At 50.0% G+C, this 14,052-nt stretch overlaps 1 protein-coding gene across 2 annotated transcripts in view; it reads left to right on the top strand.

The window, feature by feature from the left end:
• chst11 (carbohydrate (chondroitin 4) sulfotransferase 11) overlaps positions 1-14,052 on the top strand; it is a 61,128-nt gene that overhangs the window by 33,614 nt on the left and 13,462 nt on the right. The window lies entirely within an intron of this gene.

The following is a 14,052-nucleotide window of genomic DNA, read 5'->3' as shown; positions in this document are numbered from 1 at the left end:
GGCATGAACATACTTTATCTGAAATATACTGGCCTCAGGCCCGGGAACACAGTGAGACGCATTCCTTCAGCTGATTATGATCGGGGACAAGGTCACACCTGTGTCCTCACGGTGATTGCGCAGTGCTGAAAGAGACCGTGCTGTGGATGGACAAGATGTTCTCTTGAGACATGTCAGAAAGCCTGGCTCTGTGGGGGTGCTTAGGGGTGCATTGCACCCCCAGACGGACCTCAGTGCTCCCCCAGTTGTCTACATATTATTTATGACTTTTTGTGCACCCCCGTGGATTGCACTTGCACCCTTTTGTATTTCCTTCTGGCGCCGAGCTTGCATGGCAGGATGACATGGTGGAGGAGCTGTGGCGAAGAAAGACAATCCAGGCCTTGGCAGGAGGTATAATAGAAAGTTTGCGTGTGTGGGTGTGTGTATGAGTGTGCGTGTATACATGTTACAGATAAAGAAGAACAGCAGGGAGGGTTAACCCCCCCCCCCCCCTTCTCACCCCATGCAGCCTGTGGGTCAGGCTGGATCTGTGGGAGGGGGGGTGGACGATGTCATCCACTGAGTGTCATAAAGTGCGTGGGGGGATCTAGGACTTAAGGCACAGAATTCAGGCCTGTAAATCACAGGCTCTGTGCCAGGTGGATTAATGCTGCTTTTACACTGTTGTTGCGCAGTTTATTTTACCTCTGATCAAAGTCCATCTGTTTGAATTGGTTACAGAGAGGGTAAAATTGTAAACTTTGCAAGCTGCCCTTGGGAAGTCTGTCTGGTCTGCCGAGTAAATAAGTAATGGCATTTCATTTGCAACCAAGTAAACCGTGGTACAACAGTTAAATGTTAAATTGGGGCAAACTAGAGAGCCAGAGATGTGCGCAATTATCTCCAGTCTGGGATGGTCTCCAGGCCTTGGGCAGGGCGGGGGGGGGTCTGGCAGCGGTTTCGTAATCTCCCTGCTGTAGTTACCACTATCAGGCAGCCGTCTGACTCAGGTTGGAATGCTTCTATCCTGGAGCGAACTGAACGCATATTCGTGGCACTTGACTGTTCAGACACCTGACTGCTGAAATATAGGCTGCAGTACGTGTGCATTTTATTTAGCGCTTGAGTCGTCATTTCTCCTGCTCGGAGACTGAGCACCGTCGGAGACGGAATCCGAGCGCGCTCAATCACAGGGACTTTTCCTTGAATAAAACGTATAGGGCCGATTTGCGAGAGGCCTTTTTAATAGAGCGTCTCATTAAGTTTATATTAAGATTTAGCGGGGCGGGAGCACCTGGGCGCGACGGCGCTGAAAGGCGAGGGAGCCGATGAGGAGTAATTGAGAGTAGATGCTGGCAGCATCTGCCTGTCTGCTTAATCGCGTCACTTATTATCATAAAAGCACCTTACATCTTACCAAGAAGCAGCCTCGTTCGTGCCCGCCGTCTCCAGCTTTCACAGCACGGATTTGCTTTGTTTAAAAGGCGACTTTTAAAGGGTTTTTGGCTGGAGAAAATAAGACCCGGGGAAAGCGTTTGCATTTCATTTATGTTTACACCCCCTGTTTTAAACCCTGTTTCTCTGGGCATGCTGCTTGAGAGGTCCAGCTAATCACTTGCCCTGGGGTTTGTTTTCAGATGCTTGTTGGCTTTTCCCCAGAACACAAATTTATCTCAACCAGAAGTCCATATTGCATAATGATTAAAGTCAATGAATAATAATGTTTCATATAAAACTTAGGCCTTTGAAAAGTAGTTATCTTGTTTTCACACTAAACAGCACACAACATTTGAGTTTTAGCTTAGTGTGTGTGTGTGTGTGTGTGTGTAGCAATGTATAGAATGAAAGCAGTCAGCCAAAGACAGCTCTGTGGCTCCTTATAATTGTGCGAAAATAGTCCCAGCTGTTTTGGTTTTTATTTTGGGAGCTCCCTGCCCCTGCTTTCCGTGTTCTTTTTTAGCTCGCTCCTCCCCCCCTCTCTGTGGTTACTGCAGACAAAACCAGCGGTTGAATTGCAGCTGCCTGTTTGTGTACATACTGAGATGCGCGGCCCGTGTTGACAGAAGCGTCCGCGGGGTGATTGATTTATATCTCGGAGGCCCTGGCGGCTGCGTTGGGTCGCCCGCCCGCCCGAGCGGAATTGATTTCGGCCGGCCGTTGATATAATCGCTCGCTTCCGCGTCGGTCGGAAACCGCTGGAGGCCTCCGGCGGCATCTGAGGGGAGTTTCCAGAAAGCGCTCCCCCCCCCCGGGGGACGCGGCGTAATTGATTTTAACATCGCAAACCATCTGTGCTGTCGGAGCGGAGTGTTGCTGATGACACGTAAATGGGAAGCGAATGTGTGGAGGGGTGTGACGGGGCTACCGAATCCCGTTTGCGACCCGAGACCTAAAAGGCCTCTTGTTCCCGGTTAGAGAGGAAAGTGTTAGAGAGGGAAGTTCCTTGAGAGGATGTTCTTTGCCACGACATACGCACCTGTAACAGCGCTGGCGAGCTGAAAGCCAAGCCCCTGTCAGTGGAAGTCTGTTTGGAGATTTCTCACATCTTGCTGCAGTGCAAGTGGGGAGATAATCACACTGATGGACCGTTACTCTTCTTCTTTTCTTTTTTTGAATAGACACTGTGGCTGTGGTAAAATAGCACGGTGTCAGAATATCATCCAACCTGAAGCGGATTCATTTTCACAGCCTGGCTGCCATGTGTGGCATATATTTTTGTGTATGTTGCAAAGAGGTAGAGACAGGATGTGTTTTTGCCGTGGGCTTTGGGTGGTGCAGCAGTATGTGGGCGGTGCCAGCTTGCTACCCAACTCCCTCTGGGCCCAGCTGACCAATCGCAGTGCCTCCGTCAGGGCCATGGGACCATCCAAAGCAAGCACACTAGAGGGTTTCATTGATAGAAGAAGTGTCTTACTGAGGCTGGGAGGTGTGGTGTAGATCTTGGAGAAGCTCCAGCAAAGCACCACACATAAAACCCCACAGAAAAAGCTGCTACGCCGTCAGGCTCTCTCTCCCTCTCTCTTTCTCCGTCTCTCTTTTTCTGTTTTTCTTCCTCTTTCTCTCCCTCTCTCACACTTTCTGTTTCCTTTCCTCTCTGCCTCCTACTTCTCAGTCTCTCTGTCTTTTTCACTTTTCTTCTCACGCACAGGTAGTAAAAACAAACTTGGCAGGTTTCAATAGCAACTTAATGTAATTTCGCTTCAACGACTTGATAACCGATGGGAATGATCTGAATTCAGGTCATTTTTTTTTACCACATGACTCAGTGATGGAATGGCGCAATAACATGAATAGACATTCAGCAAACAACCACGCAAACCGTTGGAAATATATAAAAAAAAAACTAAGAACATTCCACTTCTTGCCAGTAGACACAATGTGAATGTAAAGTGAGGTCAAATCAAAAGGCGTTCTTAATCTTGCTCAATAAACTCAGGAGACTGGGGGGAATTACGGGCCATCTCAAATGAGTTTCAAAACCAGCAGAGAAAAGAACGCCCACTCTGCTCGAAGATGGGAGGAGAACAGCAATGATGAGGCTGAGAAATACACCATCGCTCTGGCCCTCCTTATTGGTGGTGTCATTTCACCCAGAGGGCCGTGTGACTCTCCGTTGAAGCCCGGCTGAGGATTGAACGTGTGACTAACAGCCATGCTTCCCTCAAGTGCATGCGCGCAGCGTCGTCACTGAGCCCTTTAAACCAAGTCTTTCGACGACACACATCGTGACGCTCTGCGCAGTTACTCTCCGGTCGCTAATGGAGAACGCCTGCCTTCTGCGTGCAATGCGCCACACGACACAGCCGGCGTTCGAACAAAAAAATCAATCCCGGCACGTTCGGAGTGCACGCGTTTCACTCAGCCGGCTGGTTTTATGGTCCTTTCATGTGGTAATAGGCTCTGGAGGCGTTGAGTTCTTCCTGCCGTACAGATGACAGACAAACAAGAGGCACGATTCAAATGATTTGTTTCAGGGAGGGACTTGGACTGGCTGCGTCTATGCAGATCTCAAGTGGAAATGACTGGAATAATAGGCGCCGCTGCTTTGGGCAAGAATGGCCGTAGCACGGCCTCCGTCGAAGCAGCGGGAGGCCCGCAGTCCCAGACCCCCCTGAGGAGAGCCGCGCGTCTGTAAACTCTCCGCTCTCCGCTGAGAGTCACCCCTCTGTAAACTCGCAGATGATTTGCGTGGCATCTCTGTAAACTCTCCGCACTCGGCAGAAAGTCACGCCTGTGGAAACTCACAGATTGTGCAACGTCTATGTAAACTCTTTACGCTCACCGCTGAACATGCTTGCTTAAGAGAAACAACAGGCTACACAGAGCACGTATGGGCAGGGGATGGAGGTGTTACGTCCCAGATGGGTTATGGTGTCCAGGAGTACGTATGCGGGACGCAACACAAAAGGACACAACCAGCCCCCGCTGGCTTGGACAGTGCAGGGGGGGCAAAGAAAGCACAGACGTGGGAGCAATGTAGGGGAGCACAATATATTTACAGTATTTACAAGACGATATACAATGACAAACATTCACAGGAAAAGGGGGGGGGGGGACAACAGACGGTGCCAAAGGAAAGAACAAAACAAAACAAAAAAAACCCTACATACTTATACAAATCCAACTGAATACAAAAACAAAAGGGGTGGCAGAGCCAAACAAAAACCTACCTACTCTAACTAACTTAACCAAAAATACCCAGGAGCAGCACCCGCCTCTAACCTAACCCTAACACAGTGAACCCTCACACGGGGATCCCCCAGCTTACCTGTCCTCCTCCCACGACAACCGAATGCAACCAAAACCGAGACGAGATCCACAATCGAAGTCAATAAACGATGCAAAATCAAAAACACGGTACAGCCAAGTTTGTAAGCAAAAATGATGAACACGACGGATCAAAACAGCGAGCGAGCACCCCAGGAATCCAGCACCTTTAAAATCGGGGCGCCCCGTTTCTGGTTGGCCGAGCCGGAACGAGGAGGCGGGGCGCAGCGCCGCGGGATACCTGCGTCAGGAGAGAGAGTGGAAGGGGGGGAGAGAGAACCGAGATGCAGGCGACCCAGACTCCACACGCCCAGTGCGCCGCATGTAACAGAGGGTAACAGCACTGGCCGTACTGAGCGTGTGCGAGCAGGGCAGGGTGATTGACAGCACAGCTCGCACTGAGCGCGTACAAGCAGGAGATGGAGATCGACAGTATAGGTCGCATTGAGTGTGTGTGGGCAGGAGATGGAGATTGACAGTATAGGTCGCATTGAGTGTGTGTGGGCAGGAGATGGAGATCGACAGTATAGGTCGCATTGAGTGTGTGTGGGTAGGAGAAGGAGATCGACAGTATAGGTCGCATTGAGTGTGTGTGGGCAGGAGATGGAGATTGACAGTATAGGTCGCATTGAGTGTGTGTGGGCAGGAGATGGAGATCGACAGTATAGGTCGCATTGAGTGTGTGTGGGCAGGAGATGGAGATTGACAGTATAGGTCGCATTGAGTGTGTGTGGGCAGGAGATGGAGATCGACAGTATAGGTCGCATTGAGTGTGTGTGGGTAGGAGAAGGAGATCGACAGTATAGGTCGCATTGAGTGTGTGTGGGCAGGAGATGGAGATCGACAGTATAGGTCGCATTGAGTGTGTGTGGGCAGGAGATGGAGATTGACAGTATAGGTCGCATTGAGTGTGTGTGGGCAGGAGATGGAGATTGACAGTGTAGGGTGAACTGAATGTGTGTGGGCAGGAGATGGAGATCGACAGTGTAGGGTGAACTGAATGTGTGTGGGCAGGGCGCAGCATGTGCTCGGCTGGCCTTGACCGCGACTCCGTCAGAGAGGTCAGCTTCACGCACGCTTGAAGAGCAGGGGCCGGACCATTAGGCTCGATCTGAAGAAGTCCACCAGCTGGAATCTGTAGCGTACAGACAGCTCTGTGGGTCGTCTCACCCCCCAGAGTGACCCTTAGAGGGAGGTTTGAGACAGAAGGAAGCCTTCTGCATCGCCCTGTCACTGGGCCGCACGTGTGCGTGAATCCATTTGGGGTATAGCTCCGATGTTTGCAAAAATTTATACTCAACAGTACATATAGTTAACACAGGTGCATTGGCTTGCGTTCAAAGACAAAACAGGTTAGACAAAAAATGAAGAGAAAGCCCACATACCATTCTATTTAGGGGCACAACACTCCACAGAAACCTCCTTGTCAAGATCTCTGCAAAAAATCTTATTGATTTATCTGTAAACACTGTGCGGAAAAGTGCACGAAAGTGCTAAAACGACAAGCTAAAATCAGCAGCAAATCTTTCAGTGTGAAGACTATCTTGCAACCAAAAAGCTTACACCTGCAACCACACTGTTTTGAGTTCCCCATAAAATGACAATAATTCTTTCCAAAAAAAAAAAAGTTTCTCTCCAGAGAGTGCTCCCCCTCTGCGCTTGTTTGTGCTTGCGTGGTGTCTGCTGTTTACCGCCGCCCCCCTCCGGGCGTAGCGCTCATTCACGCGGGGGGGGAAACGGGGGGGGGGGGGCTGAAGCGGCGTCGATCGCAGACGCACTCCGCGGCTCCGTGCGGAGACGTGTTTATTATCCCTGCCGGCCAAATGGCAGGTACTAAACAGAAGGCACCGGGGGAACGCTTGTGTTTTCATCGGAGCTTTGCTGATCTTAAACAGCTGTGAAAAGCGGTTACGAAGCCTTGTGCCCGTGGAGCGGAGTGCAGCCTTGGAATGAGACATGGAGTAACTCAACAACCCACGCTTTTCTTCAGAATAAGCCCATTTTTACACAAGACGTGACAATGATCCAGATAAGGGGCCTATAAGGGCTGGGACCGGAGAGTTTTATTAAGTTAAAACTTATCTTTCAAAAGAAATGTTCATCAGTAAAACGGCAAAATTAACCTGGAGAGTTGTTTGGAGAGGGGAGGAAAGATGGCCTCCCAAAAATAAGGTGTATTCTCATCCACATCCCCAGGAAAAAAATCTGCCATAAAGAAACTGACAGGGGGCTTGTGACAGCTGGAAATTTTTAGAATGATCTGGTTAATGTTACCAATACCTCCCACTGTGTAATAATTGAAGCACCACGTACACTTTCACTATTAATATATAAACAGAAGAATTGAAAGAGAAGGAAAGAGAGATCATTAACTTTTTATTTAACAATGTAGTCAAAAACAAAGTCAAACCTTTGTACACTCTGCAGTTCTCTGAGTCATAGTGTCTTTGTTTAACTAACATCATGAACCACAGGTATTCATGCTTAATAGCTCAGCCATTCTCAAAGACTTTGTCTTTCCTTTGACAATTTCTGCTCCATCTGTCCACAGGTCCTCTGCCAACGGTAAGACTTCCAACATCCCTGAGTCGCATAGGTGTCCCTCTCAGCCCATTCTCGGACCTCGAAGTTTTCATAATGAGTGAATCCAAAGCTCAAAAGGACTTCCCTCAGTATGCGCAAAGAGCTTTAAACTTCATCATTAAGTTAACTAATATTTGCACAAAGCATTAATTGCAAGATGTGGGAGACTAAACCTCGTTTCAGTCGGTCTGGAATTGTGACCATACTCATCAAAGCGCCTCTCAACAACTTCTCTCAAAAGAGTGCCTAGAATTAGTAAGGAGGTGTGACAATTATTCAGAACTGCCACAAGTCTTTAGAGCTGAGAAGTGAAAAAAGCAAAAGTTCTCACGCAGATTGCTCTTGAATTCGGGACCGCAGGAACCTGGCAGGGTGAGCAAGCGATGAGAGACGGGGGAGCTGTAAGACTGAGGGGCGGCTAGAATAGAGAGACTCTTTTCCATATTGATCACAACAGCGGAGGGAGGTATTAATATCCACATCCACATAGAATATGGAATCGGAATGTTTGATGTTTAGACAATGGGATTAGAATGTTTGGACGATGGAATCAGAATGTTTGGACAAAGATGTTGGAATTTTCGGAGGGCAGAGGGACCTTTGTCCCTGAGTGGGCTAGAAGACGTGGTTTAGGAGATGAGATCATGGCAAGACGTGCTACATAAACACTTCATTGAGATTCCTGAGGCCTTTTATAGTTGATAAGCTGTCATGTGATGAATGGATTTCTTGAGAGAGAGGCTGATAAGTGCTCGATTCAAGCAGCCAGCAGCGATCCATATGCATCAGTGTCTCCCAACAGACTTGTGAGAAAGTTCCGTGGGATAGCCTTCAAGCTTGCTCAGGCTGTGTAAAGAATTCCATCATGGCCGTGTCTGCGTATTGTCTTTTCCAGTCATCCATACAGAGCTTTTATCTAAGTCTTTCATCATGTTGGGATGGCAGAGTGCAATATCACTGAACTGAAATATCTAATTGCACCCGCAGGGAGTCAGTCTGAGAGTTCTTGTGTCGTTGTTGATCAGCATGACGTAGCCTCACCTGGAGGGAGCACACCTGTGCGAGGGGTCACGCCCTGCTGGCGTGTAGTCATCTGTGCAGAGCTCCGTGGGCCTAAGAAGAAATGCCCTTACGCTCTCACGCTGTTTCTCACCCTGCCATCCCATCTCTCACCCCGTCACCCTATCTTTCACCCTTTCACGCTCTCACCCTCTTGCTCTCTCTCTCCCCCCGTTACTCTGTCTCTCTCCCTTTCACACTCACCCTTTCATACTGTGTCTATCACACTTTCACACTCTCACCCCTTTACACTCACCCTTTCATACTGTGTCTCAGCCTGTCACCCTGTCTCTCAGCCTCTCACACTCTCACCCTTTCACACTGTCTCTCACCCTCTTACCCTGTCTCTCAGCCTCTCACACTCTCACCCTTTCACACTGTCTCTCACCCTCTTACCCTGTCTCTCAGCCTCTCACACTCTCACCCTTTCACACTGTCTCTCACCCTCTTACCCTGTCTCTCAGCCTCTCACACTCTCACCCTTTCACACTGTCTCTCACCCTCTTACACTGTCTCTCAGCCTCTCACACTCTCACCCTCTTACACTGTCTCTCACCCTCTTACCCTGTCTCTCAGCCTCTCACACTCTCACCCTCTTACACTATCTCTCAGCCTCTCACACTCTCACCCTCTTACCCTGTCTCTCAGCCTCTCACACTCTCAGCCTCTCGCCCCGTCTCTCGCCCCGTTTCAGCCTCTCATCCTCGTTCTCCCTCCCTTCCTTCCTCTCACTCTGCTGCAGTACATCAGTCACACTACAGTGGCGGGACACGTGTCCCTCTCTGTGGGAGAGACTTAAACCTGCATACATCACAGTCTGAAACGCAGCCAGCCCCATAAATACAGTCTGTGGGCTCCGCTCCACCCGCAATAAAGATGAATATTACAGCACCGTGTCGCAGATGCATATATAATCCTCCAGTCCCTCCGACACTCCGCTCATGTTTTCCCGGGGCTGTGATCATTCCACACGCAGATGCTGTGATTTCTCAGTGCCACGTCTAGCTGCATGGACCGTAACCCGCCACTGAAGTGCCTGGAAAGTGTTAAATGATTAATAAAATGAGAGGTTTTGAAGTGGACGTGTGGATTAGTGTAGACAGACGGTTTGGGCTTGTTTGTCTGGGTTTTAATGGGAATGTCTTAACAGGGCTGTGCCAACCCCTGCCAATGCAGCAGCAGTTGTCCTGTGTGCTCCCTACAGCAGAGCGCAGGAGGCAGAGCCAGGCTTGGGCGCACAGTCAAAATATCTGGGACTCTCTGGAGGTCACTGCTGCTGCTGTGCATCCATTGAATGGTCTCTAAGGCTTGCGGCGTGCGGAGAGGAGAGTGTGCCAGGGAGCAGTGAGTTAGTGTGTGTGTGTGTGTGTGTGTGTGTGTGTGTGTGTGTGTGTGTGTGTGCGCACGTGTGTGTGTGAGTGTCAGTGTGTGTGTGTGCGTGTGTGTGTGCGCGTGTGTGTGTGTGAGTGTCAGTGTGTTTGTGTGTGTGGTGTGTGTGTGGTGTGTGTGTGTGTGTGCGCGCGTGTGTCTGTTTGTGTGTGTGTGAGTGTCAGTATGTGTGTGTGCGTGTGTGTGTGAGTGTCAGTGTGTGTGTGTGTGTGTGTGTATGAGTGTCAGTGTGTGTGTGTGTGTGTGTATGTATGTGTGTGTGGCGCTGTTGGTACACGCAGCAAGCTGTGTGGTTAGGAGGCCCTGCTGCCCCGAGCACTCAGAAGTAAAGAGTTGGGAAATGAGAGGGCTGGGCAGATAAGAGGCTGTCTCTGATGGCTCAGTGAAAGTGGGAGCAAACGTATAATTTACTGTCCTCTGGCTGCTGCTCGTCATGCTGCTAATCAAGGCTTCTCTTCACCCTCTGTCTCTCCTGCTTCTCTCTAACCCTCTCTCATTTCTTTCCATCCCTTGCTCTCTCTTTCTCTGTTTCTCTTCATGCCTTTCTCTTTCTGCTTCTCCCAGCCCTTCTCTCACTCCATGCTTCTCTCCATCTCTCTGTCTCTCTGTCTCTCTTTCTCTCAATCTCCGCCCCCCTCTCTCTCCCTCTCAATTCAGTGGTGCTTTATTTGCATGACAGAAGCAGTTTTGCCAATGCAGTAATTTAAAATCTTTTAAATCTAAGTACAGCTATGTAGAGCCGAGGAAAACATACATACACGGATGCAGGAATACGTTCAATGTCAGGCATATACACACCCATACATGTATCTATCTCTCTATAATACACTCTCTTACAGTGCCTGTCACAAGAAAGCTCATGTTCTCATCCAGACTCCTCTGTGCTTTACTGGTACACAGGGATAGTGTCCCCTCAGAGAAATCCTTCTCTCTACTGTGCCAGTCCATCTGGCTCTAATTTCACTGCTATATGTATGTGTCATGCAGATTTGGCTCTCACTGTGCGGCTATGTAAGTGTTAGTCAGCCTACAGTCTTATATGAGGGCAGTATCTGCCAGTATTGTGTGTGCATGTGACAGAGAATATGTATATCTGCATCGCTTGTGTGTTTTTTTTGTGTGAGAGTGAAAACAACGTTGGTTTGTGTAAATGCTCTCGATATGAGAACAAGCTGACTCCACTGTGTGTGCGCGTGTGTGTGTGTGTGTCTGTGTGTGTGAGAGAGAGAGAGAGTGTTCTCAGGCCCGCAGGGGAGTGCGTAGTTGCTGTGAGAGAGCGTGGAGAGCGTTAATCGAAGCGTGGTGTCGGTGTGGTGTGTGATGGCCGGGTCGTGGTAGAGGCGTAACGTGGCACAGCGGTGGGTGTTAAGCGCTCTCATAACCCCGGCGGCGCAATACAAGGGACGCATTACCGACCGCGCTGGTCAGAGCGGTGGAAAATTCCTGCGGTGTTGCTGCCGGAGGGCAGACACCGTGCCCTGTCAGCCACCAATCCCGGCCACCGCTGATCCAGGGTCAGTCGGCTCTGCAGCGGGCTCATAGCCAGGTGCCAGTAAAGGGCTCTCAGAGGCAGGTCCAACAGCAGAGTCGTCAGCATGTGGTGGGGTTTGTTCCACATCTGGGGAAAAGGAAATGCTGAAAATATCAGAGGGGTTCATTTATTGGTTTCCAAAGGTGTTTGTGTATGTCTCTAATGGAGTGTATTCATAGGAATGAACCTGAATCCCTCTCTCAGATCTGGTATTTCCTGTATGTTTATTGGCTCACAGGAAGCTCAAAGGAAGCTCCTGGAAGAGCTCATTTGGATGTATGGTCCATTGACTTTGTCCTTCGGGTTACAGGTTTGCTTTGAGTCAATGATGTGTCTCCTCTTTCCCTTTGGGGGGAGCTGTTTGGTCGGCTGTGTTGGTGTCCAGCTGTGACCTTGTGGACGTTGAACCTGCTCAACCCTGACCTCCTTCCAGCTGATTTCTTCAAAATGACATTCGTTTCCCAGCCCACCTCATTCCTACTGCCATTTCACACTGACTCCTGTGTGAATGGAGAGGGAGAGAGAGAGAGAGAGAGGGAGAGAGAGAGAGAGAGGGAGAGAGAGAGAGAGAGAGAGAGAGAGAGAGAGAGAGAGAGAGAGAGAGAGAGAGAGAGAGAGAGAGAGAGAGAGAGAGAGAGAGAGGTGGGGAATGCAGCTGTAAGTTCAGCCTCATCAATGCTGTGGTCCCTCATCTAAAATCAACAATATACGGTCAATAGGGTCAAAGTGTGGTCAGCTGGGTGACCATATATACATCAACCAATCAGTTGGCTATTTACAGTTCAGTTGCCACAGTGCACTTCACTCACGTAGTGGAAATAATTAAACACACACACACAGATAGACATAGGCAACGATAAGCATCAACCTGCACTGCCACTGCAGAGAGCATATCGATTCAAGTGGTATAAGAAAATCTGTTCTCGGGTGGAGATAACCCCCCCGTGACATAGAGAGCCCCGCATTCCAGGGGTTCGTCCCTCACCGATGATGCGAGCGGGCAGAGAGGAATCAGGTGTGCCATTGTGCGGCTGATCTCCCAGCAGCCTCCAGCACAGAGGGCGCTTTATGCCCCAGGCCTGAATGGCGGCCTGTTCCCTGCAGGGTCGGGGAGACAGGCTGTCCTCAGTGCTGCCACCGGCTGCAGCGGTCAGGAAGGGGAGGGAGGTCTTCCAGAGGCCTGTGGATGCCAGTTCAGGGGGGTGCTAAAGGTTTCTTTAAAAGGCCGCTGTCCCCTTTCCATACTGCGCTAGTGTGAAGAGAGAGAGAAGAAGAGAGAGAGAGAGGGGAGAGTCATAAAGGGAATGGTACAGAGACCTGGATACTGTCTGACAGAAAGAGAGGAGGAAGGAGAGGGCAGGTCAGGGAGGTAGGGCAGAGTTGCACATTAATGACCTCCCAGACCTGGACACAGAGCCGCAGTCCGGAGTTCGTTCTCTCCTCGCTCTTTTTGGTTCAGGAGCCTCGCTCTCCCTCTGTCCCTCTGTCTCATTCTCGTTTCACCCCACACATTCTCTCTATCCCTCCCGTCTTTCCTCCCGTTCACTTCACCTCCTATCGTCCCTTCCTCTCTGTCTCCCTCCTTCGCTTGTCCGCTGGTTCAGTTCTGCTCATCAGGTTTCGTCTCGGTGAAGCCCGCAACTCAATCCGGGCCACTTCCTCTCTGACCTTGCAGCTCCTTCACACGGAATCAAAACTCTTGAGTTTCGATTCTGCGGCGCTCCTTATCTGTCTGTGCGCCAGATGGATTCTCTGGTGGCCCGCTCGGTTCGGCTGTCGTTAGAGGGTCTAAGCTCTCCACCCCCCCCCCCTCCGTTTTTGCTGACATTTAGCAGAGGGACGTCTTTCTTTCTGCGGCATCCGAGTGTCACGTTTTCCGGGCCGGTGGAGCGTGGTGGGCCCGAGGCCGCGGTCGCTCCGTCACCCCGCTGTCGCGGCGCGAGTACGAGCTGCCCAGATCCCTGGGAGCCCGGGCGTTCGGCCGGACGGCGGGTCGGCGCTAATGACGGAAAGATAAGACATCTGCTGTCACAGTGTCTCCCCCCCCCCCCCCCCCCCCCCCATATCTGGAAATATCTCGCTCAGAGGAGGCCCTCATCGGGACCTGTCAAGTGTAAAAGATGGCCAAGTCATTTTTTAAAGACGAGCGTCACGTTTTAGCCCGTGGGCGATTTTCCCGCAGAGAGCAAGGTGGCACTTGAAAAGATACAGAGGCCGTCTATTCAGAGCCAAAATGGAACAAAACCCGCCGTGAGAGGAGATGAAGGACAGGGAACTTTGCCTGTTTTGCCTGTTTCTCCTCAAACAGGTGGGACAACAGTTTCTGGTTCCCATTTAGGACTTCAGATGAAGCTGACACTTTCAATATGTAACATTTGTTTGAAATTAAAGCCAAAAATATTCATGCCTGTTGGGCAAAAATGGTAAAAAGCATGTTTAGTGCTTTTTAAAAACACAACTAAGGACAACTATTGTACCTACAATTAAAAGTACTAACTTTTGTAGAAGAATTATGAAATGGCGTGGTTTGTCCCAGTGCAAATTACAGTTGTATTTTTATTTATTTTTGTTCACCACTGGCGACAATCTCTCTTGCTGAAATTCCTGTGAGCTTGACAAAGTGGTGGGAAACATGGTCCACCAGAGTTGCCATGGAGACCACTGTGGGTTAGGTTTGCCTGGCTGTGCTGGGTTGGCAGTGCCGGTGGTGGAGTTTTGGCCAGACGGGCAGCATGACTCTG

The sequence above is a fragment of the Megalops cyprinoides genome, chromosome 25, assembly GCF_013368585.1.
Source record: "Megalops cyprinoides isolate fMegCyp1 chromosome 25, fMegCyp1.pri, whole genome shotgun sequence".
Classification (NCBI taxonomy): Eukaryota; Metazoa; Chordata; class Actinopteri; order Elopiformes; family Megalopidae; genus Megalops; species Megalops cyprinoides.
The sequence above is the reverse complement of the archived record's forward strand: the minus strand, read 5'-3'. Positions and strand labels throughout refer to the sequence as shown.